The sequence below is a fragment of the Centrocercus urophasianus genome, unplaced genomic scaffold (genome assembly GCF_019232065.1).
Source record: "Centrocercus urophasianus isolate 14NV4802_14NV808 unplaced genomic scaffold, USGS_Curo_1.0 seq_16, whole genome shotgun sequence".
Classification (NCBI taxonomy): domain Eukaryota; kingdom Metazoa; phylum Chordata; class Aves; order Galliformes; family Phasianidae; genus Centrocercus; species Centrocercus urophasianus.
In genome coordinates, this window is record NW_024884711.1 from 16,386,221 (window position 1) to 16,399,377 (window position 13,157).

The window sequence follows — 13,157 nt, forward strand, 5'->3', positions numbered from 1 at the left end:
AATATTTTTGTCTGTACTTAAAGTCTCTTGCTTTCTGTTTATTTCACAAATTCCTTGGGACCCACAACCGCCTTTCTGCCTGTGTTTGCGCAGCTTTTACACCACAGGGCAACTGAATAAGGCTTCTGAGTACTGCTCTCTCCTAATTAATTACACTGTAGCACTGGAAATACTATGGTGTTAGTACTTAGCATTTACAGAACATATATCTCCTTTAAATATACATACATACACACACAAAATTTAGAATGACAACAGTCATAAAGCTCACACTGACTACAAGCCCTTAAAAGTACGTTAATGTGAGTACAGTGCACAGATAGAAGTTCTTCAAATTGAAGTTAACTGAGGATAAAGCCTGCTTAGATTGAACACAACATACGCACAATGAACAACAGACTTCAAGATTTCAAGTCAGTCATTACAAACTTCCATAATATCATAGGCTGAATTATTTTTGCCTTTTCTTACCAAGATGACAGTAGCATTTCCATTTTTCTACAGGGAGGCATGCTTAGCTTGTGTCACTCAAGCTTGTCCCGACATCACTTTTAGTTTCAATTCCCCCAGCACTCATAGGAAGAACGTCCTCTTTGCTCCACCCAGTGCCTGCCAACCTCAGAAGAGGACTGGGAAACACGAACTCAAGCCGCTGTTTCACTTGTACCGTTAGTAAGCTAGTCTGTGCAACGTTAGGGCCAGCCGCATGGGCGGCGGTGATGCGGCCACGGGCTGAGTGGAAACCCCAAAGTACCTGGATGGACCAGAGCCAGCCCTTGGCGGGCTCACACAGCACTCCAGCCCGCTTTTACCTTCTGACCACTGCCGAAGGAGTCGGGCAATGTTTACCCGGCACTGCCACGCACTCGGAGGGGCTGCGAGGATGTGGACCACGCGTCTCCTGCGGGCGCACTCAGCACAACCAGGCAACCCGTGCAGAACCGAGCGGAGCAGGCAGCCGCCCATCCCAGCGCCCGGCCCGAGCCCCGCGGCCCGGCCTTCCTTCCCCACGTGCTCCACAGCGCTCGGGTTTTCAGCGCTGTAACACGCTGACACAAACGAAGGCAGTCCCCGACTACCAGGAAGGCACAGCACGTTAATACAGATCAACACGCCACACGCCATTATATACGTTATATTTACGCTAGGTACGGGCGCGCAGAGTTTTTGAGCGTCAGTATAACGCCGATAGCGCCGAAGGGAGAGGGCAATAAACTGGCTGGTTCAAAACAAGGACATTAATTACGTAAACCAACGTTCCTTACTGCCAGCACCGAAACGAGCCGCTACGTAGCCCTGCAATACGGGCTGAAGACAACCCAGCGCGGGCAGCAGCCCCACGGGTCCCAGAGCCACGGACCCCACAGGGACGATCCCACCCCGCGGAGCCGTGAGGAGGCGACCCACGGGAGCTGCAGCCCCAACCCTACCGTCTTCGCCAAGCCGCCCGCGGTGACACCAACACGGCCCGAGCAGCCCCACCAGCAGCCCGCCGCTCAACCAGCGCCGCGCACAGCTCCACAGAGAGGCGCCGCCGCCGCCCCTTAAGCCGGGAGGCGGAGCGCACGTCAGCGGCCTCGGGCGGGGCCGAGCTGCCCCGCGCTTGCCCGCTGCCATCACCTGGCGCCGCGGTTCTCCTCCTCGAGATCCTTCGGGGCGGGACGGGGCAGCGCTGAGCCGCCCTGCGGGCTGTGAGGGGGGAGCCCCGCGCTTGTCAGCCTAAGGGAATGTACGCTAATTAGAGGAAAGAAAGGCGATAATTCTGTGTTATAAGAAGTGGCACCGGTCTGTGTGTCTGAAGGGCTGCAACACACTCACCCGCGTACCGTTACAGAATCTGAGCAACTGCCCTGCTTTCCAGAAAGGAAGAATCGTTTGAATGTATTTTTACCTCATTCCTGCGTGCTGAAAAGCCCAGAGCCTTACCTTGGCCTTTCCACCTCATGTGGGGTCTGACCTTTCTCATCGGAGTTGAAAATACGTAGCAAAGTCCTGGAATAAAAAATCTTGCTGAAGAAAAATAATTACTCTTAATTTGTCGTAAAGCAGAATACCCAACGACTTCAGCCAGATAGCCGTAAGAACAAACCCGTACAGAAAGGTGTAGAGATCAATAAGAACAAAACGCATCCATAATAACAGAGTACAGAGGATTCCAGAAGCGATACATGAATGTGTAAGTTTGCATGCACTAACTTGCAATTAAACAGATTTCTTCAGGGCTGCTTGGTATCATCTACTTTCCAGAAAGCAGAGCTTTTTATACTCTAGTGTAACAAAAATGATTATCAGTCAGATTTATAAATCTCTCATAGTTATCTCTGCACATGTGTGAGACATGTGGCCGCTAATCCGCATGATTTTTTCCACAAGGCTGTGGTGTGCAGGTGTGTATCTTCCAGGAAAGAAAGGAGGTTGGAAACCATCAGGACTTGCTGAGTCGGTGGTTTGCAGTGAGCAGCATAGCATACATATGGTGATCATAGAACCCTAATACAGCATCCTAGGAAAACTACGGGAAGAAAGGAAGACAAATAGGAAAAACACCAAAGTCTAGAAAGAGAAAACAAATAATCTGAGGAAAGGGATAGAAGAGGGAGACAAGCCTTGTAAAACTGTTGTAAACAGGGGAAGGTGATGAATTAGTTCTGTTGCCAGTTCAGAGTTTAAATAGAGAATTTGCGTACCTGTGTATTTGCAGTGAAGTTCTTGTGCTGCTTTTGTCCATTTTGTCACACTGCTGGCATTGTGTCATGACATGAAGCCCAGAAGTGCATTTCTACCAAGGTTTTTCCAAGTTTCTCAGGGTGCAGCTGTAGTGCTGGTGGGAACTGTGGAGGTTCGCTGCTGATGTTATCTGAGGTCTTCCTTTCTGCTCTTTGCGGAGCATTCCCAGGATGTGCAGAAGAAATGTTCTGCCTGAAATGCAATAAGAAGCTGCTCTCCAGCCAGGGGTGGTGCCAGACTGGTAATACAAACCTGCTGAAGTGGACAGTGTGAAGGGTGGGTCTTCTGTTCAAACTCTGGTGTGGGTTTCTTAGGCATTACTTCGAGGAACCACAAATAAATGATGGCAGCAGTTGTGTTACAGGTTGCGGTTTTAAAAAGTGCTTGGTGCTTTGGTTTTGTGAGAGGTGCAAGAATTAAGAGTGAGAAAAAGAAGGGAACTCTTCAAAAATGTCCTGTGACTGTGTTCTCTTGTGGGAATCATCCTGGATTTGGCAAGGTTGTTTGCAATAAAGCATGGAATGAACACATTTGCTGGTGTCCTGCTAATAATTTGTATCCCCTTACTGGCTATGTATAGCAGGAAGGGATTTAACATATGCAAAAACGTTCAGAAGAGTATGATACTCTTTTAGGCAGGCTGGATAGATGTCCTGAGATATACAGTTGCTGCAGGAATTGCTTTGTTCTTTTGTGTGAGCACAGCTAAGGGAGAAGTTCTGGTGAAGAGAAAGAACAAGCAATTTATCAGTACACCAGAAATGTTAATGCCACAAGTATAGTAGCTTTAAACTTGATTTTCCAAGCACAGTGCTCTCATGTTCAGTACTACCTGCTAAGTTTGCAGTCTCAGAGGTGCCTGCCTCGGAGAAGCATTCTGCTTAAGCAAAATTGGGTCAGACAGAGGGAGAGGGGGGGAGAGGAGAGAGAAAGGTGTTAGTATTTACATGGAACATGAAAAAGGATTATTCATTTTGTTTCTTTCCCCCCCCGCCCCGCTTAGATAATTCCCATTTTCTGTATTATATCTGTTACGAAGGCAGGTTAAAATGTGGCCTCTGTGTTTCTAGTGTGAGGAGGAAGAAAACTATCATGTGAGAAGAACAAATAATGGAAACTAAATGAAATGTATGCCGTCTTTTCAAGTCCAGCAAAGCAAAATGCTCCATTAAAAACTGAAAACCATCAGAAAGATCAGAAAGAGCTACAGTGAAACAAACAACAGCATTCTTAAGGGCACTCCTCCTTTATGTATTATTTAGCAGCAGAGGAATGCAGACTCTGCTTTCCCTTCTCCCTTCTAACTTTGTTTCTTACAAGGTATTTGCTGTTTCCTTGTTTTATTTCTGGGCTATTTGGGTTCTGTTTACTTTTGCTTTTCTAGGCCAGATTTAACAGAATAATATGGAGTCACAATCTTTATGTGCACAGATCCCCCAGACTGACAAAGTCAGCATATAGGGCAAATGCTTGAATAGTAGAATATACAGCTTTCAGATTCTGCTTGATACTTAGGATTATTTCAGATGGTGACAGTGTTATCTTCTTATTTCCCAGTTTCCTCTCCTGCTTCTGGCTCTTTGTACTGAGATGCAAGTCACAAGGCTGCGTTGCTGCCTGCCCTATTTTCCCTGCCTACTCTAGGGACTTCTGGTCCCTCGCCCTCCGTAGTCAAGGCAGATATCAGTATCTCTACAGAGCTTAGATTCAGTAAGATTTGTCCTCTGAAAACGGCTGTGCTTCCAGTACCTGCAAGCCAGCCACAGTCAAGTGCAAGCCTTGAGTGGGAGGCATCTGGGTCAGACTGCCTAAGGATGGAAGTTTTGTCTTCTGATTTGAATAGTCTTGGCCATGAGCTGGCATTTAGTTAGTGCAAAGATGTGCCATGGCACATAGTCTGCAGATGTGGGCTACTCTTTGCTCCCCACCATTGTCCTGATGCACTGGGACAAACAGGTGGAATAAGCACAAACTTGCAGTATTCCCAGTCCAAATACTCTCAGTTAATATGTCAAATTGGTTTTTCTTTTGATGCAAAGAAACCCATGAAATTTTTCATGTGCAATTTATTCCAAATCTGAAAAACCATGAAAAAATTAACCAGCCATTATCAGTTCTGGAGAGAAACCTGCAGTAAGCAGATTGCATTTGTGTGTTGCTAAATGAGCATCTGTTTCATTTGGCAGATTGACTCACAATTTTCACCACTCTTCTGAAGCCTCTGGGACTCTTCAGAGCCAGAGGGACAGGTGGGGCTGGCCTAGGGCGGCAACTTCTGCAGTAGCTTTCCTGATAGTGTCCATGCAATTATTTGTTAAGACACCTTTTTGTTGCCTGCAGGCAAAAGGTAGCCGGGAGCAGTAGGAACCAGGGAGAGCCTGGAGCAGAGTCGAAGCCAGGAGGGACAAATTTTTTTGAGAGGCATTTGGGTTGATACTTTTTATCTGAGATGAATGCAGACAGGAGGGGTGGAGTTGACAGTAGATATTTTAAGAGGAGCAAGGGGAAGAAAACGAGTTACGAGCTAGGTGATAAGCAGCAGCAGCAATGTAATGAGGAGAAGCAGGTTGGGAAAGATTGGGATTTACTGGGGCTGGCATTATTAGCAGAATGGTAGTGTTAATGGGGAGGGAAGCACTTTTTATAACAGCTGGAGGGTGTGCACTTATTCTAATCAGATGGAGAGAGGAAAGAACATTTCCCATTGGTACTCTGGCAGCAAAGGATCAGGTCTCTGGTCTGTGTTAATGATCTGGCAGATGAACAGATTGACACGCGTCAACTAAGTTGCATTTCTCTGGCATTGATTGGTTCATGTCAATTCTGTGTTGTAATGTCTAGTTTAGTAAGAAAGAAAGAGGTAAGCTAAATGCTAACGGTATGTTATTGTACAGTATGTTACGGTACAGTATGAGGCTTACCTGACAAGGTTTTGGTTGTTGGGCCTGTGGGGGTGGCCTCTGTGAGAAGAGCCCAGCACTGTCTCATGTCAGAGTAGAGGCAGCTCCAGCTTCTCCAAAAAGGGCCCGCTGGCGGCCAGAGCTGAGCCATGAATGATGCTGGTGGGCCTCAGAGAGAAAAGGTTTAAGAAAAGGGAAAACTGCTGATCAATAGCATCTGGGAGAGAAGGGTGAGGAATGGGAGAGAAGCAGCCATGCAGGCACCGAGATCAGTGCAGAAGGAAGGCAGGAGCTGTTCTGAGTGCAGAGCAGAAGTTCCCTGCAGCCCAGGAGAGGCTCGTGCTGGAGCAGGTTGTTCCCCTGCAGCCCATGGGCACCACACAGCAGGTCTCCACATGCAGCTGTGGAGGAGCCCACGGTGGGGCAGGAGGTTTGGAGAGCTGGATTTCAGTACCCCATTGCAGCAGAATATTCTCTAGTCCACGTGGATGAAATCTACTGAGCCAGGGCACTCAGAGATGATCCATCGGAATCCTTCTGGACTCTATTTCAGGTCTATCTCAGCTGACCTAGTTCAGTCTTTCAGTAGTGAGCCCCATGTATTGGTTTCCTCCTGCTGCTATTTGTTTTGCAAATTTACAGGGAAGGAGTAGCACACTTTGCACTGCTTTGCACTAATCTGTGTACACTGGTCCCTGTGAAATGATCCAGTATGGGGGGATTTGAAACCCAGCAGAGCCCAGAGATGAACTTACTGTCCACAACAGATGCTTTTGGCTGCTTTTAGCATATTTGACTTTTCTTGTGTATTGGGCTACCCCATGCTATTATTGCAAGGAAGTGTCCCCCAAGGACCTGAAGCAACACAGATCCGCTGCTGTAGCTGTTTTCTGCATGAGCAGGTCCTGTGGTGAGCATCAGCACCCTGTCTGCTCTTAGTGGCTTCACAGGGGCTTTATTCAATGTGTTGCATGGCCAAAAATCTCAGGCCCAGGTTTGCCTGGAGTACATAGTGCTGAATTAGAGATGCTTTCAGATGTTTGAGGGAGTCTTCAGGTACTGCTTGTGGCTAACTTCTTTCTGATTCCACATTCCAAAATAATTCCTTTGGTTTGTTTAATTGCCTTATGCTCACCAGTGTGGATATTAGCATAACTTCTACAGCGGAAAGAGTGGTAAGAACTTCCAAATTGCTACAAAGCTCATTGGTATGGCCTTATGATTTGTTGGTGTAGTAACACAGGTAAGGAGGATCGCAGTGCCTCCCATCTTAGATCAGCTTCTGACATGAGATCCTCCCATGTACTTGCCCTGATTTCAACCAAATTATTCTGGGGTGCTCTCTCTCATCTCATTGACACATCTAAGCAAGGAAACAAAAGTATTTTTGCAAAGAATTTTTTTCCCTAAAAACATTGTATGACTTCAACCGAAGCATTTTGCTACACCAACACTCTGACTATGGGTGTGTCGTGTAGTACTGGGGGCACAGCTGGAATTACTGCTCTCCAGGGAGCATGTCAGCACTCCCAGACCTGTAGCTCTCACCTGCCCCCTTAGAGCACACTGCCTTTCATGTCAGAAAGAGCTCAGGCCTTGGTACATCAGCCTCTATTCAGACCAATGGCACAGATACAAAGCCCAGCTCTCACCCAGTACAGGAAGCAGGAAGGCATGCAAATGTTGCACGAGAGCCCGCTGCGTTGCCTGAGCAGTGAGGTATGAGGGGCAGACAAGAAATTGGTTCCCTTTTTTCCTTATTCAAAGCAGACACAGGAGCAGGCAGCCTGCAGCAGCTGTAACTCATCTGTTTCAGACGGCGAGCAATGCAGGGGATCATAAGGAGGAGCAGGAGTCCTTCGAGTTCAGTTCTCCTCTACCATAAAGTATCTTTTAAATGTGCATTTCTGTCTTCAAAATTTAATCCCTAGTCGCTGGCTTTATGCACATACATTGTCCTCTACAAAACTGACTTTTAGCACTGCATTTAGCTTCATTTTTGCCTTTACAATGCACTGCCTATCAAATCAAATAGTCTCTTTTTCAAAACAACAGTATCTCTTACATACAGAGCAATTCATATATATTATTTGAAAGAGTGAGGGATGAGAAACTGAGTCTGCAACAGTCTGTGTTGCAGTATTTATCACAGTAATGTAAAGAAACAAGAAATACTCCATATGTCTTCTTCTGCATAATATTCCCAGAATATGGCATCGTAATTCTACCCGAATGGGTAAAGCTCCCTCTGCTCTTTGCATCATTTTCTTTAGCTGCTCTGCAGCACCCTCAGCCTTCATCACCAGGTCAGCTCCATGAGTCAGCCCAGCAGTCACTGGTGCTACTGCAGCGAAAGGAACCGCTTCCAGTGCAACGTCAGCACAAAAACCTTCCTGGAGATGATTTATCAAGGCATAATCTTTTAACCAGCTTGAAATACCTGCATTTTATGGAGGCACCATTTCTAACCGTTGAGAAGCTTTCCCAAATTTATGTTTACCAGCATTTGCTGTGGGTTCTCCTAAGAATCTCATGCAGCAGACCAATGGATTCCCCTGGCACTCAGCCCCGCAGTGGAGCAGGCAGCCTGCAGGTATCCACCTCCACTCTCTGCTGCTGCCCCACAGCTGTCTTGGATGAAACAAGCAGCTCCAGACTCCTGTCCAAGCGTTCAGTAAAGCAGCTTTGATACCACTTGAAGGAAGCCTACAGCAACTTGTGTCTCTCAGGCCACTGTACCACCACCAACCCGAACAGCAGTCATGAAACCAGTGGTAGGAAGGCAACTGTGACTCCCACAGAGATCAGCTCTAGAAGCAGTTCTTTCCCATAAGCGTTATTGGTGGATAAGAGATCGTTACAACAGCTTTTCTCTGCTAAGAGTTTTTTATATATTTGTTACATTTCCAGTGTTCAGTATGGGTCTTGTGTCTGCCATGGGATAAAGAGAACCAAGGCCTCTTTATTCAAACTGTGAACCATATTTAAGCAGTAGATATTAAACACAAATTGTTAGCTTTGTTTCCCAGGCTCTTCCTTTCCCTCCAAGTCAACACAACATCCCCTCACTGAAGGCACAGTCCTTCACATCAGCTCTGGCTGCTGATCTACTGGAAGCAAACAGATCAGCACGCAACAAGGGGAATTGGGTTCCTGAAGGGGCATTGGCACTTGGAACCATCCTGAAGAAGTGGCCATTCACATTTGAAACTCTCGGGCGCTGCTTCTCAGCCATTCTCAACAGTATCACAAGGCTGTACAGAAACATTTTTCTCTCTTCTCTATGACTGTCTGCATTACACCATAGCAGCCAGGCTTATGGCATCTTCCATCGCCTCCGGGTCACCCACCAAACCGAGGGCCAGCACACCCAAAGAACTGTTTGGTTAGTGGCATTCAGAAGGGCGGTGCAGAGTGCTGGGAAGCAGCACCCACGGGGCCAGGTGTGGGAGATACAGCCTGAGGAACCACCACCTATGGTTTGGCTTGCAGATTTAGCCACAGCGTTTGAAATGAAAGCAGCTGAACAGGAGGTGTTTAATTGCTACACCTAGCAACATGTTTAAAAGCTTAAAGCAACTGTATCCTGAACTACCGCTGGAAGAGTAGGACCAGCTGTGAGTCAGCACCTCATTCAAAAAAAAAACCTAGGTTTAACAAGTTGTCTTTTTTTTTTTTCCCCCTCCCAAAAGGTGCGTATCGCCTAAGCAGGACGTGCAGAATACTGACGGACATGGCATCTTCGGGTCTGCAACAATTAAAAGTAGTAACAGAATTTCAAAGGAATGCCCACAAATGCAATCTCTCAAATATTTAAGAGATCTATGGAGCATTATTCTATTAAAGCAAAAGCCTTAAACATCTCTGTGGATTAATACTGTAACCACTGACATTGCAGTGGCACTCAGGTAAGCAGAAGCGTTTCAGCTGTTCAGGTTTGATGGTGGAAAAAGCAAATGGCTTCAGTTTTTTAGCTTCTCAATGCATTTACTACAAGCAACACTTTGTAGTTCCAGGAAAACCAACATCACAATTACTTCCCTGCCTTTTGATTGTTATTTTAAAAGGCAAAGTAAGCACTTGATTCTTTGTATTTCAGATTGAGCAGTCTCATTCTGTCCAAGTAATACATTTTTTCTACAGAAAGTTCTGCCTTGATGAGTGCTGGCTCAGCGTTTTTTGACATTGACTTTGCAGCAAAACTCCACACAGACTTTTAACTACATGCAGAACCGTGCACCTGAAGAAAACCACCTGGGGAAGGAGGAACCAGAGGCTAACAATGCCTCCCCTAGTCTACAAAGCCTGAGTGATTGGTACATAAACTAAGGACAAGCCCAACAACACCCCAAGGGCTGTCTTTGCACTGAATAAAAACCATTGTGCAGACAGGCAGCGAATGTAAACACCTGACCACACACTAAAACCCTCATCTCCTAACAGAATACACCATAACAGGTTCTCAAACAACGTGCCAACAACACCAGCATCCTCAGAAGTAAGAATAGGAACTCCCATCTGGACAGTGCCATCTGGAGCAATGGGAATCATCTCCAATTTTCTCACCACGTTAACACTAATAAATCCCACAGCACTTTACAAGGAAGAAAAGCACCTCTCCTGCTTGTATGGGGGTAGATCAACAGCAGGCTCTTTCTCTGAGAGAAGTGCTCCAGTTTTGCCTGCTTTAACCATCTGTCATTTATTTGAAATAAGAGCCCAGAATGGCTTGATAAGAGTCCCTGAAAAGGACTTGGGGAGATGAAGTTTTCCATTTGACCTTCAAAAGCTTCTGACATTACCTGAGCTGAGGGCTGGGGCTGTTCTAATAGGGGTGAAGCTCAGTGCTCCCACAGCCTCACTGAGGTGTGGGGAACACCAAACACTTCTACCTCTGCTGCTGCATACCCTGCAAGTGCTGCCACAGCTGAGATGTGGGAAATCAGCAAAAGATATCAAACTGAAACTGCTCGTGAGCAGACGTTTGAGAAAGATAAAATCAAAACCAGCCATTCAGCACATCTGCTCTGCAAAGCAAAGCATGAGAGCACAGCTCCTTAGCTAGCAGAGGCAGCTTCATAAACCATCGTCAGAAGTGTGACTCGGCCCGGCCCTACAAAGCACTGGTGTGAACCTGGCTGCCACGCTTGCACAGTACGCCCTTAGGTATGGAGTCTAGGCAACAGGACTCTCAATTTTAAGGGAGGCACCCCACAAACGTGGGGGCACCTGCCTTGGCTCTTAGCCCCAGGGTAGAGGCCTCACAGCAAAACAGTTGCCTTAAGTTAACCAGTTACATTCCAAAGCTGAATTAAAAGGAGATGGTGCTTTGAGAAGAAATTCAAAAAGGGCACCAGAAATATCAGAAAATATCAGAGGTCAGGAAATGCTGAGGAAAATGCCAAGGACGTCGCAGACAGTTCTTAGAACAGGGAAGAGGGACAAACTACATTGAGAGCCTGGTGTGGGTGAGTAAATACTGGGATAACTCACAGTTAGGCAAAATATACTCCTAGTTACATTATGGCAACTTACCACGTGTCCTAAATGCACCATAGTGCACTAGGCAACCTTCAAGTAGTTCAGGAGAACTACATCATGAATCCGTAATTATCACGAAGCACACAGCATTGGTTTGTGCTGAACTGATATCATCAACTTACAGTGCTGACTGCTTATTTTGCAGACACATAGAATACCTATTTCATTCAATGTAACAGTGAATTTGCAGTTGGCCAATAAAGCAAAAAATAGAAACCAGAAGTAAATTATTCTTTCCCAATGAATTAAGAACCAGGTTGCAAGAAGCTGATGCCATCATTAATTATGATTTAAATTTGGGGGTAACCTAGCACTACCTATAATGAACACATGCTAATAAAACTCTTCATGTGGCCACTGAAGCAAACCAAACTGGGAAGAGGAGTAGTAAAGGAGCAAATACAACTAAATGCAACTGTTTGTTTTTGGACAGCAAAATCAGCACCGAGTGATGATGATGACAGCCTGAAATCCATTTGCTTTGGAATCAGAAAGGACAATGACCAGAAACCTCTGCATAACTCACTAACTACAGAAGATAATTCATTTATTTAGTCAGTTAAAGTTACTAACATTTGATAACGGTTTTTTGCATATGTACCAAGCACATTCAGCATAACTTTACAGAACTTGTAACTTCAAAGTGTTGCATTTCGTCACTGTCAAAATGCAGTTTGACACAAATCAAGGGGGGAAGGGGGAAAAGAGGAAACAAATACCAGTCAGCATTTCTACCATCATAATGTAAAAAATTAGAAATCTACATAACTGTAACAAGCTGTATGGTAGTTTAAATGTGAGTACAGTGCATTTTTACAGATTGTCAGAAGGAAGAATAAAATATGCCTAAAAGCTGTATCTAGCTGCAAAATAACACTTTAAAGGTTACAAACTGAAACGACCTTTCAACAGAAATCGTTACACACCTACCACTTACGATAACCCATAACTGACTCTTCCACCTATATTGACTAAAATCAGCAATGTTATATAAACTCAATATCCACTCTTGAAACAAAGAAACTGCAAAGTCTCAGTATAACACAAACTGTGAAATATTTTAAGACTGAATTTAAAAGTATTTCATACTGAAGAAAAAGGCAGGAAGACGCATGCTGCTTTAGAATTCTCGTTTAGCCTGTGTACTTCTCAGGCAAATGGGTAAAAAAGCAATATTTGGAAATCCTACACAAGTGTATTAATATTCCTATTAGAAGCCCAAAGAATTAAGCCATGAACTCTGCAGACTTGCATATACAACAAATTCAGAGACATTTCTCAAAGGAGCAGGCAAGAGAAGCAAGCTGAGCTCTGAAACCATCATTAACCTGAGCAAGGGAACCCCACACAACATCTTTTGTTTTTTTCCCCTACAGCCACAGAGACTGAACTGCACCCAAATCTGGTTAGAAAAAATATTAAGATAAAGCAGTTACACCTAAAAAGGTAAGTTAGCTTCACTTTAACCATCCCACTGTTTACTTACAATTAAATGTTCTACAATGATTCCATTCGTGATAGAAACAGAGTTTGAGTCTACATGAAAACAAATGGTTTTAATCACGATTTGTAAGTCTCTGTCAAAAAGAAAATCAAGAGTAGATTAAAAGGTCCTTTTTTTTTCTTTTCCCCTCAGGATATCTATGAAGGTTTCCTGGAATAGCCGTTGTTAAGGAATCTTATCATCTCATGTAGGACTGTGACAGCAGCACGTGACGTGATTATTCTAGTCAAAACTTCGTAATAGGAATTCTAAAACAAGGTTGGCCACTGACCTATGAAGAGGCAAAGCTTAAGGCCAAACAGCCCCGTGAGTCACAACCCAAATAAAAGAACGCATGTAGACAAAAGCAAGTGAAGAGAGGAATATCAACTGGAAGGAGAACGGAAAAAGGCAACATCCTTTTCTTCCAATTTCTCCATCCCTCACTTTTGCTGACCTGAGGGCATTCTCCCAGCAGCAGATGACACGACCCATTTTAGAATTAA

At 45.1% G+C, this 13,157-nt stretch overlaps 1 protein-coding gene across 2 annotated transcripts in view; it reads right to left on the reverse strand.

Annotated features, from left to right (window-relative positions):
- The window catches only part of SNX10 (sorting nexin 10), a 32,456-nt gene extending 30,939 nt beyond the window's left edge, over positions 1 to 1,517 (reverse strand). The window contains exon 1 of one of the 2 annotated variants that reach the window (XM_042817310.1): positions 1,431 to 1,517. The gene's annotated coding sequence lies outside the window, so the exon portion shown is untranslated. Of the gene's footprint in view, positions 1 to 471; positions 535 to 1,430 lie in introns of those variants that run through there. The other variant, XM_042817311.1, reaches the window with a different exon arrangement.
- Between the last annotated feature and the right edge of the window lie 11,640 nt (positions 1,518 to 13,157).